The sequence below is a fragment of the Sciurus carolinensis genome, chromosome 6 (assembly GCF_902686445.1).
Source record: "Sciurus carolinensis chromosome 6, mSciCar1.2, whole genome shotgun sequence".
In the NCBI taxonomy this organism is placed as follows: domain Eukaryota; kingdom Metazoa; phylum Chordata; class Mammalia; order Rodentia; family Sciuridae; genus Sciurus; species Sciurus carolinensis.
In genome coordinates this window covers 144,645,766-144,660,987 of record NC_062218.1, presented here as the reverse complement: position 1 = coordinate 144,660,987, position 15,222 = coordinate 144,645,766, and positions in this window count along the sequence as shown.

Genomic DNA, 15,222 nt, shown 5'->3' with positions numbered 1-15,222 from the left:
CCCTGAATTGGGGATGGAACACACTTCTTATTTGGTATGTTACACCAGTCCATCTACCCAAAGACCTCCAAACCTACTAGTTTTGCGTAGAATTCAGAACAAAAGAAGGTTCTTTGACAGAACCAAGCTTCTGTGCAAATCACCTCTTCCAATAGATTCAATGGTGCCTGGACTTCCAGTGGCAATCAGGCATGCTTTTGGAGCCTTTGACATGTCCTTATCAGTGAATCATGGAGCAAAACCTTAAGACTTTGGAGAACAGCCCTTTAGATAATTATTTCTTTACTGAAAAAGTTCTTGGCTTGCTACCAGGCCTTAGTAAAGACCAAAGGCTTAACCAGAGGCCAACAAGCTCTGTATAACTTGAAAAGCCCACCAGAAATTGAGTGCTTATTACCTGAATCAGCAAATCATAGAATGGGGTGCACACAGGAGCATTGTTATCAAATGAATTTCAGACCTAGCCAAACCAAGCCCTGAAGGCACAAAAGTTACATGAGGAAGTGGCCCACATATCCATGGTTCTTACTTCTACACTGCCTTGTGGCCTTATGACGAGTTTCCTTATGTTCATTGGACAAAGGAAGAAAAGAGACAGCTCTTTTCTAGGACATTCCTGAGGAACAGTAGTGAAGGAAAATCCTCTCTCTCTGAGCAGAACTATGAGTGCATGGAGTTGTTCACTTTGCTTGGCAGGAGGTACAGCTCGACATGCAATTCCAAACTGATTCATAGACTGTGGCCAATATTTTGTCTGCATAGTCAGTCACTTGGAAAAACTATAATTCTGAATTGGTGACAAAGATATCTAGGGAGGAGGTATGTGGATAAACCTGTTTGAATGGGCAAAAACCCATGAAGATATTTATCTTGTGAAAGTTCACTAAAGTGTGACCTCATAAGAGGAAGATTTAAAAATCAAGCAGGTAGGATAACCTGTGTTGTGCTACATGTCACATCACCTCTTTTCCCAGCAACCTTGTCATCTCCTGATGGATTCATGACATGGTGTCAGGGATGGGGGTTATGCATGGCTCAGTAAATCTGACCTGCACTCACAAGGCCAACCTGGCTATGGCTTCTGCTGAGAGCTCAATCTTCCAGCAGCAGATACCAGCACTGAGTCTCCAATATGGCACCATTCCCCAGGACTGTCAATCAGCTACTTGATGGTAGGTTGATTACATTGGACTACTTCCATCATCACAGGGTTTTGCTCTTTCTGGAAGAGTCATTACTCAGGATACAGATTTTCCTTCTTTGCAGATAATGCTTTTGCCTCAAGACAACTATCTATGAACTTACAGAATCCCTTACTTACTACCATGATATTCCACACAGCATTGCTTCTGATCCAGGAACTCCCTTCACAGCAAAGACACGTGGTAATGGTCCCATGCTCATAGAACTCACAGCTCTTACTATGTTTCTTTCCGTCTTAAAGTAGGAAGATTGATAAGCAGTGGAGTGGTCTTTGAAGACTCAATTACAGTGTTATCTAGATGGCAGTATCTCACAAGACTGGAACAGGATTCTCTAGAATGCTGTATATGTTTGGAATCTGCAACAAATACCTGGTACTATTTCTTACATAGCCAGGAATCACAGGGTCAGGAATCAAGTGTGGAAATGAGATTGGCATCATTCATAATTATCCTTACTGATCTACTAACAAATGTTAAAAAAGAAAAACTACTGCCTGATTCTGCAATCTATGCTCTGCTCGTTCAGAGGTCTCAGTTCCAGAGGAAGACTACTTCCCTTGGAGACATACAGTGATTCCAATGAACTGGAACTTAAGACAGTTGCCTGGCCATTTTAAAGGATCTAAGGAATCTGAATCAATAGGCAAGGAAGGAAGTACTAGGCTGGCTGTGGTCACTGGGTCAGATTATCAAGGGGAATGTGGACTATGACTCCATAAATAGGGTAAGAAGGACTAAGACTAGAACACAGAGATCTCTTATGGTGTGTCTTAACATTACTATGTCCTGTGATTCATTTCAATGGAAAAACTACAACAGTCCAATACAAACAGGAATACCAATGGTCTTCAGGAATGAAGTTTTGGGTCATTTCACAAGATAAAGAACTGTTACAGTTTGAATATGAGGTGTACCCCACCAAGAGGTCATGTGTTGAAGCAGGAATCTTCAGAACTGGATTGTTATGAGAACTGTAACCTAATCAGTGGATTGATCTATTTGACTAATTAATAATTCAAATTGGGTGGAAGGCAGGGTGTGGCTGGAGGAGGAAGGTCGCTGGAACATTCCCTTGGGAATTACATATCACGCTCTTGGCTCCCAACTCTCTCTCTGTTCCCCAGCTGCCATAGGCTGAGCAGCCTTCCTCTGCCATGATGTTCATCCTCACCTCAAGTCCAGAGCAATGAAGTTGTCAGACCACAGATGGAGACCTCTGAAAACGTGAGCCCAAGATATACTTCTCCACCTTTAAGCTGTTCTTGTCAAAGATTTTGGTCACAGTTACTCAGCCAGGATGTTTGCTGAAGGCAAAGGAAATTCATAGAGGGCAGTAAAAGAAGGAAGCTACACATATCAACTACAGCTGTGAGACTAGTTACAAAAACAAAACCCATAATTGCCATACATACTTCCTCCTCATTTTGCTATGAATGTTTAAACCTGTGTTCTTATTTTCTCTCTTTTCTTGCTTCTTTATCATGTAGCATAGAATGTATTGACTTTCTATTATAGTATTTAAGTACTAGTTATTTTTACATCACAGGATTTAAGATATAGGGTATTAAGAAGGGTACACATCACTTCTGGAGAATTTTATCTCCTTTTCTGAAAAAAAGGGTTAGTGCATATTTGGTTGTATGTAGGATAGTTTTGTTAGGTGAAGTTATGACCTTATTATTGTCATATGTAGAGATTTAGTATGGCTTAAGGAGATATTTATGGTTTCCAAGTTGACATGGGATAGACCGGTGATAGTTAATACTGTGAGCCAACTTGACCTTTGGCCAAGCATTGTCCTGGGTGTGATAAGAAGGGAGTTTCTGAATGGGTAGGCTAAGTAAAGCAAAATGCCCTCCATGAGGTGTGTGGGCCTCATTCCATCAGTTGAAGACCTAAACAGAACCAAAAGACTCAGTAAGAGAGCCCTCCTTCTGCTTGACTGCTGGAGATAGCTCATTGGTCTTATTCATTGTGGAGATTTGAACTGAAATGTTGGTTCTTGGGTCTCAAGCTTGTTGGTTTTCAGAGTGGAATGTTATTTGACATCACAGAATTTAAGTTAGAGGGTATTAAGAAGAGTACACACCACTCTATCCAAATTCTCTGACCTTCAGACTTGGTCTGAAACCACACATCACCTTCCCTGGGTCTCCAGCTTGCCCAGTGCAGATCTTTAGACTTGTCTGTGTCCATAATCATATGAACCGATTCCTTATCACACATCTTTTTTGGGGCTGGGGCTGTAGCTCAGTGACAGAGCGCTTGCCCAGCACACATGAGGCACTGGGTTTGCTCCTTAGTACCAAACAAAAATAAATAAATAAAATAAAGGCATTCTGTCCATCTACAACTACAAAATTTTTTTTTAAATCTTTTTACAACCTATTGGTTTCTTCCCCTGGAGGATAATACCGTGTACCAAGTTGTAGAGACTTGGCTCCAGCTATGCAGCCACCACTGTAAACAGAACAGACCTAACTCCACGTTGTGGGGCTCACATTCTAGTCGTTTAATCTGAAACACAAAGCAGCAACCAAAGCCTTTCAGTGACCCATCATAATAGTTTCCTATCCTTGTTTCACAGATGGGTCACTAAGTATTACTGGACCTAGGTCACAGATCCGATAGATTCAAGTTGCCGTTGTATCATCCATCTTAGCAGTGTTCATTTTATCTTTGTTTCTACTGATTCACGTCTCATCAGCTTATCCAGGAAGGTCTTCCTGAGTGTGTGTGTAAGCAGTATGTTCTGAGCTGTGCACACTTCTGCTGCCAGTTCAAGTGAATGCCAGTTTAAGGCTTGACAGGAAGAAGTACCTCTTTCTTAGGGTCAGATTTCAAGAAGCAATATAGTAACTTCCACAAAACAGTCTATAAGACTGTTGAGACAAAGATACTTTCAAAAGCTCTTTGAAATAAGGCTTTGTTTTCCTCTACAAAAAAATAAAAATAAAAATAAAAATAAGAATTCCAGGAGGTCATCAGTCCATATGATGGAGGAGAGTCAAGTTTTAGAAGTCAGCAGATGTAGTTTTAGGTCTCAGTTTGACTGCACTTGTGAAATTGGCCTATGTGCATAGCCTAGCTGTGCTTCCATTTCTGATCTGTATGGTGGGAATAACAAAGTTTATTTGCCTCTCAAGGGGGATACCAGCTATTTGGAGAGGTAACTATATGAAACTATAAACACAGTTCCTGACACTTATTAAATTTTTACTTGGTATTAGGTAAAAATAACAGGTAGAGATCTTTAGGTTAAAATTTCACATCAATTTGATATTTTTTCATATTTTAAATTGTTTTAATTGTTTCATTGGTTATATGTGACAGTAGAATGCTCTTTGATACATCATATATAATGGAGTATAATTTCTCATTCTTCTGGTTACAAATTATGTAGAATCCCACTGGTTGTATACTTATATATGTTTACAGGGTAATAATATCTGATTTCTGCTATTCTTCCTATCCCCATATCCCCCTCCCCTCCCTTCAATCAGCTCTACTTAATCTAAAGTAACCCTATTCTTCCCTAGGCAGTCCCCCATTGTGAATTAGCATCTGTATATCAGAGAAAACATTTGGCTTTTGGTCTTTTGGGATCGGTTTATTTTCCTTAGCATGATATTCTCTAGCTCTGTTCATTTATCAGCAAATGCCATAATTTCATTCCACTTTAAGGCTGAGTAATCATTACTTTATCCATTCATCTGTTGAAGGGCAACCTAAGTGGGTTCCATAGTTTAGTTACTGTGAATTGAGCTGCTGTACACATAGATGTGGCTGCATCACTGTAATATGCTGATTTTAAGTCCTTCGGGTATAAACCAAGGAGTGGGATAGCTGGGTCAAATGGTGGTTCCATTCAAGTTTTCTGGGGAATCTCCATATTGCTTTCCATAATGGTGGCATCAATTTGAATTTCTACCAGCAATGTATGAGTGTACCATTTTCCCCACATCCTCTCCAACATTTATTGTTGTTTGTATTCTTCATAATTCATGATTCATAATTGCCATTCTGACTCAGGTGATATGAAATTTTAGAGTAGTTTTGATTTGTATTTCTCTAATTGGTAAAGATGCTAAACATTTTTTCTTATATTTGTTGATCAATTGTATTTTTTCTTCTGTGAAGTGTCTGTTCAGTTCCTTAGCCCATTTATTGATTGGGTTATCTGTTTTTTTGGTGTTAAGTTTTTTGAGTTCTTTATATAGCCTGGAAATTAATGCTGTATCTGAGGTGCACCTGGTAAAAATTTTCTCCCATTCTATAGGCTCGATCTTCACATTATTGATTCGTTTCCTTTGCTGAGAAGAAGTTTCTTAGTTTGAATCCATCCCATTTATTGATTCTTGATTTTACTTCTTGGACTTTTGGGGTCTTATTAAGGAAATCAGATCCTAAACCAATATGGTGAAGATTTGGGCCTACTATTTCTTTTATTAGGAGCAGGGTCTTTGGTCTCTAGTGCCTTTGTCTTTGATCCACATTGAGTTGAGTTTCATGGAGGGTGAAAGATGGGGGTTTAATTTCATTTTGTTACATGTGAATTTCCAATTTTCCCAGCACCATTTGGTGAATAGGCTATCTTTGATCCAGTAAATGTTTTTGACCCCTTTATCTAGTATGAGATAACTGTATTTATGTGGGTTTGTCTTTGTGTCTTCTATTCCGTACGTGTCCATTTCATGCCAATACCATGCCATTTTTATTACTATTGCTCTGTGGTATAGTTTAAGGTCTGGTAATGTGATGCCTCCTGCTTCCTGCTTCTTGCTAAGGATTGCTCTGGCTATTCTGGATTTTTATTTTTCCAAATGAATTTCATGATTGCTTTTTCTAGTTCTATGAAGAATGTCACAGGGATTTTAATTGGAATTGCATTAAATCCATATAACATTTTGGTAGTATAGCCATTTTGACAATATTAATTCTGCCTATTAGGAGCATGGGAGGTCTTTCCATCTTCTAAAGTCTTCTTCAATTTCTTTCTTTAGTGTTCTGTAGTTTTCATTATAGAGGTCTTTTACCTATTTTGTTAGATTGAGTCCCAAGTATTTTTTTGGAAGCTATTGTGAATGTGACAGTTTTCTTAATTTCTCTTTCAGTAGATTCATCACTGAAAAGCATTTGATTTATGGGTGTTGCTTTTATAACCTGCAACTTTGCTGAATTTATTTATGAGTTTTAGAAGTTTTTCTGGTGGAATTTTTTGGTTCTTCTAAATATTGAATCATGTCATTGGCAAATAGTGATAGTTTGAGTTCTTCTTTTCCTATTCGTATCCCTTTAATTTCTTCCTCCTGTCTAATTGCTCTGGCCAGAGTTTCCAACTATGTTAAATAGAAGTGGTAAAAGAGGGTATCCTTTCAATTTTTCTCTATTTAGAATGATGTTGGCCTTGAGTTTAGCATAGATAGCTTTTATTTTATTTTTTTCAATTTTTTACAGACTGCATTTTGATTCATTGTACACAAATGGGGTACATCTTTTCATTTCTATGGCTGTGCATGATGTAGATTCATACCATTCGTATAATCATACATGTACATAGGGTCATGATGTCTGTCTCATTCCACAATTTTTCATACCCCCGCCCCCTCTTCTCTCTCATTTCCCTCTATGTAATCTAAAGTTCCTCCATTCTTCTCTCACCCACCCCCATTATATATCATCATCCACTTTTCAGGGAAAATATTCAGCCTTTAGTTTTCTGGGATTGGCTTATTTCACTTAGCATGATATTCTCCAATTCCTAGTTTTTTTAGTGTTGTAAACATGAGGAGGGGCTGTATTTTGTTAGATGCTTTTTTCTGCATTTATTGAGATGATCATATGATTCTTGTTTTTAAATCTATTGATGTGATGAATTATGTTTATTGATGTCTGTATGTTGAACCAAACTTGCATCCCTAGGATGAACCCCACTTGACTACGGCGAACTATCTTTTTAATATGTTTTTGTACGTGATTTGCTAGAATTTTATTGAGAATTTTGGCACCTACATTCACCAGGGATATTGGTTTGAAGTGTTCTTTGATGTGCCTTCGTCTGGTTTTGATACCAGGGTGATATTGGTCTCAAAGAATGAATTTAAGTCATTTAAACAAGAAGAAATTGAACTTGCTGAGGACATACAAGATGGTTGGGTTGTCCAGGTCTGATGAAGGGCAACAGAGAGCACAGAGATCCTGCAAATGAACTTCCAGTCAGTGTCTGGATCGTGCCAAGAGCTTAACAGACTTCAAGCTCAATCAGCTCGCTGAATTCTCACAGCCACAACACATACCTTGATACTTTCTAGGATGCTTCTCTGTATCAGGCCCGTGCTTGGTGCTAGCAAGTCATTGGTTAGGAGTTCTGAGCCTCATGGAGCCTGCAGTCACTAAGCAGCTGGTGATAACTGGTTGAAGGAAGTGCTTACCTGGGCAAATGTTTTCTCTGAAGGGCCAGATGGTGAATATTTCAGGTTTGTAGGCCCTGGTTTCTCTTGGGACTGTTCAGTTTCACCCCTGGTCAGCAAAGGCAGACATAGACAATATGCAAATAAAGGAACATGACTGTGTTCCAATTGAACTTGACTTGCAAAAACAGGAGGCTGGCAGGCTATGGTTTGCAGGGCTCTGGACAGTGGAGAGAGCACCTAGTTCTAGGTCTAGGGGAATTAAGAAAGGCTGCAATAAAGGGAGGGACTGTTAAGTGAACTGATATCTGAAAAAATAGTTAAGACACCCCAGAAAGGCAAGAAGCACAAAGACTTAGGTAGAAGGAATACACAGGGCAAAGTCAAGAAGGATGAAAGGACCTGCCTTGTTCAGAGAGAGGAGTGTGAGGAACCATGATAACTGGGAGACGGGGGCCAGAGAGAAATGAACAGAGAATTAGAAAAAGCCTTTTTGTACATAGTTGTGTTGTGGTTGGAAGCAAAGTTCATATTATCTCTCAGTATTTCAAAAGGTCGAGCTGCTGTTTCCCCTCCCAAAGCTAAATGATAACATGATGCAGTTCAAAAGCTGGTCATATCAAATTGCCATCTGATCATTTAATTAAAGCCCCATGCTGGCACCAGCCATCCTCAGGGCCCATTTTTCATTTGGGCACATTTCATTACACTTTTCAAAGCAAATTTGCCTTTTCAAAGGCGAAAAATGCAAATGACTAGTTTGAAAGGAAATGCATAACACTCTGCATAATGACAGGGATTTTCTTGGAAAGCAGTAATGCACAGACAGAGCTATCTTTAGGGGCTGAGGGTGGCTTATCAGCCCTATGGGAATGCGACATGATATTTCATTACAGCACCAGGATGCAAATGGAAGCGAAATACCAAATACCAGAAAGCAAACAGCCTTCCCTGTCTCCTTTTCCACCATCGCTGAGACCACATTTTGAAACAGGGTACATCCTTTGGACTGGCAAGACCGAGGCAAACATTGATAAATGGAGGACATTTACACTTTGGCTAAGAAAAGAGGGAAGAGCTAGGAGAATCTGACCTGTTCAAAGACAAGAACAGGAACACCACACCCAAAGGCCAATTAACATACAGCATTGATAGGTAAATTGGAGTACTTTCAAAAAAATCCTCTGGAGTAAGAAAACATCCACTTTGAGGCAATATAATGCATGCCAGTGGTATTCAGAATGAGGAAATGAAAGTGACCTTAACAATATAAGTAAGTATTTCCCCGCTCCATTGGTGGAAACCCTCAGAAGCACCGCTCCCAAGTTACTCCTGCCTTTCTCCTTGAAAGTTGAAACTCCAGCACAAATTCTATGAAACTGTAGACCCAGAAGTCAGAGGCAATTGGCCCAAAGAAGAGCGAGTAGTATACAATGAATACCTGTTAATTCAAGCATTACCAGGAGGAGAGAAGAGAAGGTTAACCTCATCATGCCGGATCAACCCTTTCCTCCCAGAATCTAGGACAGCTGGATGTAGGGTAAAGTTAAGACTCTCAGGCAAAGTTCAAGGTTGCAGACTGTTCTGATTTGTGGTAGAATATGTGGGTCTTTCAAAGAAGAACTTCTGACCAGGGAGGTTCACTAGTACTTCAACCATGGCTGATTAACTCAGCTAAGGCTTCAGCCTGGGGTAAGCCAAGGGCCTTATTCTCTTCCTTGACAGAGACGGCATCCACCCCTGCCAGATGCCAGCAGGTTGACCCTACCCCAAATGGGTCACTCAGCTCAGAACACTAAAGCACATTAGAGCATTTTAAAAGCCTATTGATTACACGAATGGTATGAGCCTACAACATGCACAACCATGGAAATGAAATGATATACCCCATTTGTGTACAATGAATCAAAATGCAGTCTGTGAAAAATAAAAATAAATAAATAAGAATTGCTGGCATAACTCTTCAGATCTGTATCTCCATCAGAGGGCAGAGCTCCACCTAATCCCAGGTTAATCTTCCAAAAAAAGAAGCCTATTTCACATATACCTTTTTAAAAATTTTTAACACTATATATTAATATTATATACTTAAAGAAAGGTACATATGTTACAAATGTATACCTTGATGAATTCTCATATGAATTCATCCAAGAGAATGAATTTTGTCAATACTTAGGCAGAAAATTAATTGATCAATCAATAAAACTTAGCATTACCAGTACCCACAAACTTCCCTCAAACTCTTTCAGGATAGCTACGGTCTTGACTTCTAACATCACAGGATAGTTTTGTTTTTGATTTACATGGAATCATATGCTACATTTTATTATCTGAATTCTGTACGCCAGTACCATGCATGTGGGATTTGTCTACATCTTGAGTCTAGCTATGTATGCTGCTCCTCTTCACATGTGTACAAAGAGTTAGGATGTGAATGTAGCATTATCTATTCTATTACTGATGGTTGCTTGTGATATTTCCAGGTTTGGGCTCTCAAAAAGTGTGGCTCTGAAGATCCTGCACATATCTTTTGATGAATATAGCAAATATTTTGATCTTGCCACTGCGATGCAAGAAAAAAAAATGTAGCGTGTCATTTCAACACTGTGGTGTCAAATTTTTCATGTTAAAATGTGCATTCTCCATCTTCTGTTTCAAGTAAAGCATAAAAGGAACATTCCTGATTTCTACTCTGTCTCTGACAGTCTCACCATCCTTAATTCTGTGCCTCTCCTCACTATCCTGTCTAGCTCAAGAGCCTGTGTGTGGGGAGAGATGAACAGCACAGTTAGGGATCCTGGCAACTCAAATGCAATATTAACAGTCCTCCTAAAAAGCACAACAAAATATGCTCTTAAAACCACATAAGAATTCTTTAAAGGAGAATACCTAGGTAAGAGCGTTTCCTCCCTCTAGCCCAAGAATCAATAATTATAACAGACTAACACTTTGAAGTATATCAAGTGGTAGCAGTTGTTGAGAGAGAATATATACAGGTTGCTATAATTTAAGGCATGGGGTTAAATAGGCCATGGGAGTAGAAAGGAAAGGAAGAGGAATTCTGCCTGGAGCAGTGCTAGGTATGTGAAAGTTTGGAAGTCTTCAGGGTAAGAGAGATGTATGGCCTCCATAGCAATGATTCCTCCATTCCCAAACTTCTCATGTGTGGTATCTGGAGTGGTGTTCACCCACCCCTTGATTTAAACCCACCAGGGACTCCCATCTCTTTAGCCAGAATGATGGTTTAAGGGTGAGTGTAACCCACTTCTGAGTTCATCAGTGTGATTTCTTTTCTTGGTCACACATTAGGTTGAGGACATCAGGACCCATGACCAAACATAGTTCAATCATTTTGAAACTCAATCTGATTCTTTTTGTTTGCTTTTTAATGATGGCTCAGACATAGCTTCTCTTCTCTTTCCTCTGTTTCTGGATGAGGTGTTATAAAGCAAGGTGTTATAAAGCAATATATTAAGAGAGAAACACTGGATATAGCAGAGAGACCATGAATTATGTTGACCTTGAGAACTGGATCAGATAGGGTTTGATAATATTATTTTTGTTCTACATGAAGCTGCACCTGAAAGAATCTCTTGGATATTTCTTATGTAAGTCAATGGATCCTCTTTTTCAAAAATCCGGTGTGTGTAGTGGTTCCTGTTGCTTACGACCAAAACTTTTAAGACTGAAATTAATAATGTTAGTTCTGACCCTGGGAAAGATAAGAAGCACCCAACAGGCAGGGATGGCATTTTATTTTGTTCTAGGGGTATGCATGCTTGGAAGGAAAGACACAGATGAAGATCTGGAGACAAAAGTCCATACTAGGAAGTTCTCCTGTCATAGTAGAAAGTAGAACCACACAGAGATTAAGACAGATCAGGAGTCAGCAAACTTTCTGTTAAGGGCCAGATAGTAAATATTTTCAGTTATGCAGGCCAGATAATTTCTGTCATTTCTACTCAGCTCCACAATTATACACAAAATCAGCCACGGACGTGACATAAAAAAATAAGCATGGCTATGTACCAGCCAAATTGCATTTATCGGCACTGAGATTTGAATTTCACATCATTTCCACATACCATAAAATATTGTTCTCTTTGTGACCTTTATCAATCATTTGAAAGTGTAAAAGTCACTCTTAGCTCATGAACCATTAATTTGTTGACCTTTGAAATAGAGAGAGCAAAAAATTTCTAGGTTTATATTCTTCCTCTACCATGTACCAGCCACATACCACTGAACAAATTATTCAACTTCACTTGGCCTCAGTTATTTCATTGATAGAATAGGGATCATTTTAATGCCTAACTCATTTGTTTCAAGAATTAAATAACTTAATCAATGCAGAAACATTGAGCCAAATGTCTGATACACAGCACCCAATAAAGACTCGACATCTTTCTTATGATTGATTAGGAAGGTCCTTGGATACCAGGCTACACATCTTAATAATAGAAAGCCATCAATACTTTCCAAGCAGAAAACGTACACAGAGCTATGCCTTGGGAAGTTTACAAAATCATCTGTTGCAAGGACAGATTGGAAAAGGGATCCCTATTTAAGATGACCTGTGTGCCACCTGTCTAACTTAGAAAATGCAGATGTTCATTAGTGTCAAGTTTTTCACTTCGATACAGGCATCAGTGTTTAGAAAAATGAGGAAGAGGAGGAGGAGCGGGAGGAGAAGAAGACTTATTTCGGGGGAGGGAGCATGTTTCCAGGCCTGTGTAATCCATTCGTTTAGAAACAAATTCTTTGAGAGACTCAGCTGAACTGATAAAAATTTTAAGACCCATGGTCACTTCTGGTTTGAACTGCATTTGTTGATTTTGATAATTTATTCATTGACTAATTAGTTCAGCCAAATCTTACAGACTATGTCTTTTTCCATGGGTCCAGATGGTGTCCCATCACACATATGATAGGAAATAAGACCCCATACTGAATTTGTCGGACACCCCACTGGGTAGCTGATAACCAAAAAATGGTTCAGTAAAGATTTGCATTTAAGGTCTCCTAAGGCCCTGATTCTCTCCACCATTCCCCTCTCTAACACACACTAAAGATCCTAACCCCATTTAAGATCATTAGCAAATCCCAGGCTTCATAAATATCACAGGGGAGCTAATGAGATGACTTACTGAAGGTTTGTGGCTCATTGTAGAAGAGGGTACTGAGCGGGTTTGATTTCTTGGGTCCGTGCCACAGGGAAACCAATTAGAGTTTGCTTTCGCTGGAATGATGCAAATGAAAAACAGAGTAATTTGGTTGAATAAATCTGTTAAGAAATTTGGATCCATTTTAATAGGAATAAACAGAGCCAAAGGGAAATGAAAATTTTTTTCTAACTCCCTTTTCTGATTTTGCCCAGTAAGCAAAATGTATTTGCTGAAAACCTACTATGTGTCAGATACTACACTAAAAATTTTAAACATGTAATCCCTGAAATGTTTATTATCACCTTTGAGGCAGATCCAATTTTCCCAGTTTTACAAATGAGAAAATGAAGGCATAAGAAATCTTGCATCTCATCCAAGTTCATAGAGTTTGGAAGCTTGGAAGCATTTAACCTTCACTCTCCCTCTAGACTCTCCTCTGCCCATTTTCTCAATCAGAGCAGCTGGAAGAACTGTAGTTACTAAAAGGAAGATGTCTGCCCACCTGTCTTTCCATGTACATCTGATATGCATCCTTCTACACATTTCCTTCCCATCTCTATCCATCACAAGTGTCTCCTGATAGAATGAAAAGAGTCCTAGACTGGAAACCTACATCCTGTTCAACTCAACTACAAGATCTATTGCTCTTCTCATTTTCTGTGCCAGATTCTGTGACCCTCATATGTAAATGAGGGCCTGTATTGGACGACCTCTAACAAGTCCAGTATTCTCAGACTCTATGGAACCTCCTTGTACAGTATGCCACCACCCTGTGTGACAGCTATATTTAGTTTCCCAGAGCAACCAGCCAAACAAGGAAATTATATGCAGTTCTGTCTTAATGACCCAGCTGGTTTGGCCAGCCACACATTTTGGATATAAGCTATAACTAGTCTGTTTAGTGGCTGATGAATTTCATGAGATGATTTTATTGTGGTTATATAAACAGTATCTTCACACAACTGGGACTGTGTTGTTTGGGCATGAAATTTTGATTAAACTTGGAGTTTTGATATCTATTTAAATCTCCAGAAAAACTGAGAAAGAAGAGAGCGTGGAGGTCACAACCTTGTTTGTATTAAAGGAATGTTTTCTTTAAGGTTTTAAAACACTATTAGGAAAAGCGTCTTTGTATTTAGCATTCACTTGGCAAACATTTGATTCAACTCTCAACAACACCAAAAAAACAAAAAAACAGGTAGAAATAACAGGGACCTGGAAATCAGCTAGATTCAATTTCGAATCCACACTTAGCCTTAACTAACTAAACAAATGCAGGTAATATGCTATTTTCCTTATACTTCTATTTCTTCTAATATAACATGAGAAAAACAGGATCTAACTCATAAGATAGTCGTGGGAACTAAACAAAATATGCAAAGCATCAAACACAGCATCTCTGATTCAAAGTACCTACAAATCAATATGCTCCAAATAGGAACTAGGAATGTTCTCCTATGGTGTTTACTACCCCAGCTCCCATTTGTACCAGCCAGAAAGGCAAGAGTCACACTTCATACCCTCAGATGGCTGTATAACCTTAGGATCTTGTTTATTAAGATGGTCTGCCCACTGGACCTCAGAAATCTCTCAGATCCACCCACCTGCCTTCCTCTCCACCATCTTCCTCATGCTCCCTCCCAGTCATTCTGAACTGGACTGTCCCACATGATAGCTAGGCATTCTAATACTCAGGATGGGACCAAATTGCTTACCGTGGCCTTTGAGGCTCTGCCTGAGCAGGTCCTGGCTGCTGCTTCTCCAGTCCTATCCAATCTGGCCACCCACTTGGTTCCCTTGGCTCAGTAACACAGGTCTTTCTGGTATGGTTGAGGGTGCCTGGCACCAATGTCCCGTCACACCATCACACTTTAGCTTGAACTGCGCCCACATCAGCCTCAGATCTTGCCAGAAGTTCCCCCTGATACTTCCATCTAGCTGGCCCCTGTGCATGCTCTCACAGCTTCTGTCTTGTCCCTTCATGAACCTATGATCATTTGTACCAAGGTTCCTCTTTATCCACCGTTTACCCTCTGTAGTTTCAGTTACCCATAGTCAGCCATAGTCCAAAAATATTAGGAGGAAAATTCCAGAAATGAACAATTCATGAGTTTTAAACTGCATTCCCTTCTCAGGACCATGATGAAATCGCACATTGTGCAGCTCTGTACCACAGGGGACAGGAATCATGCCTTTGTTTAGGGTATGAACTCTGTACAGGCCAAGATCGGTTATTCACTTAGTAACCACCGTAGTTACCAGATCAACTATCAGGGTGCTGCAGTGCTTGGATTCAAGTAATTCTTACTTGACCTAACCATGGCTTCAAAGCACATGAGTAGCAATGCTGGTAATTCAGAATCCCTAAAAGAAGCTGATAAATGCTTCCTTTGTTTAAAAGGTGAAAGTACAACAAGATATTTTGAGAGAAAGAGAGACTAC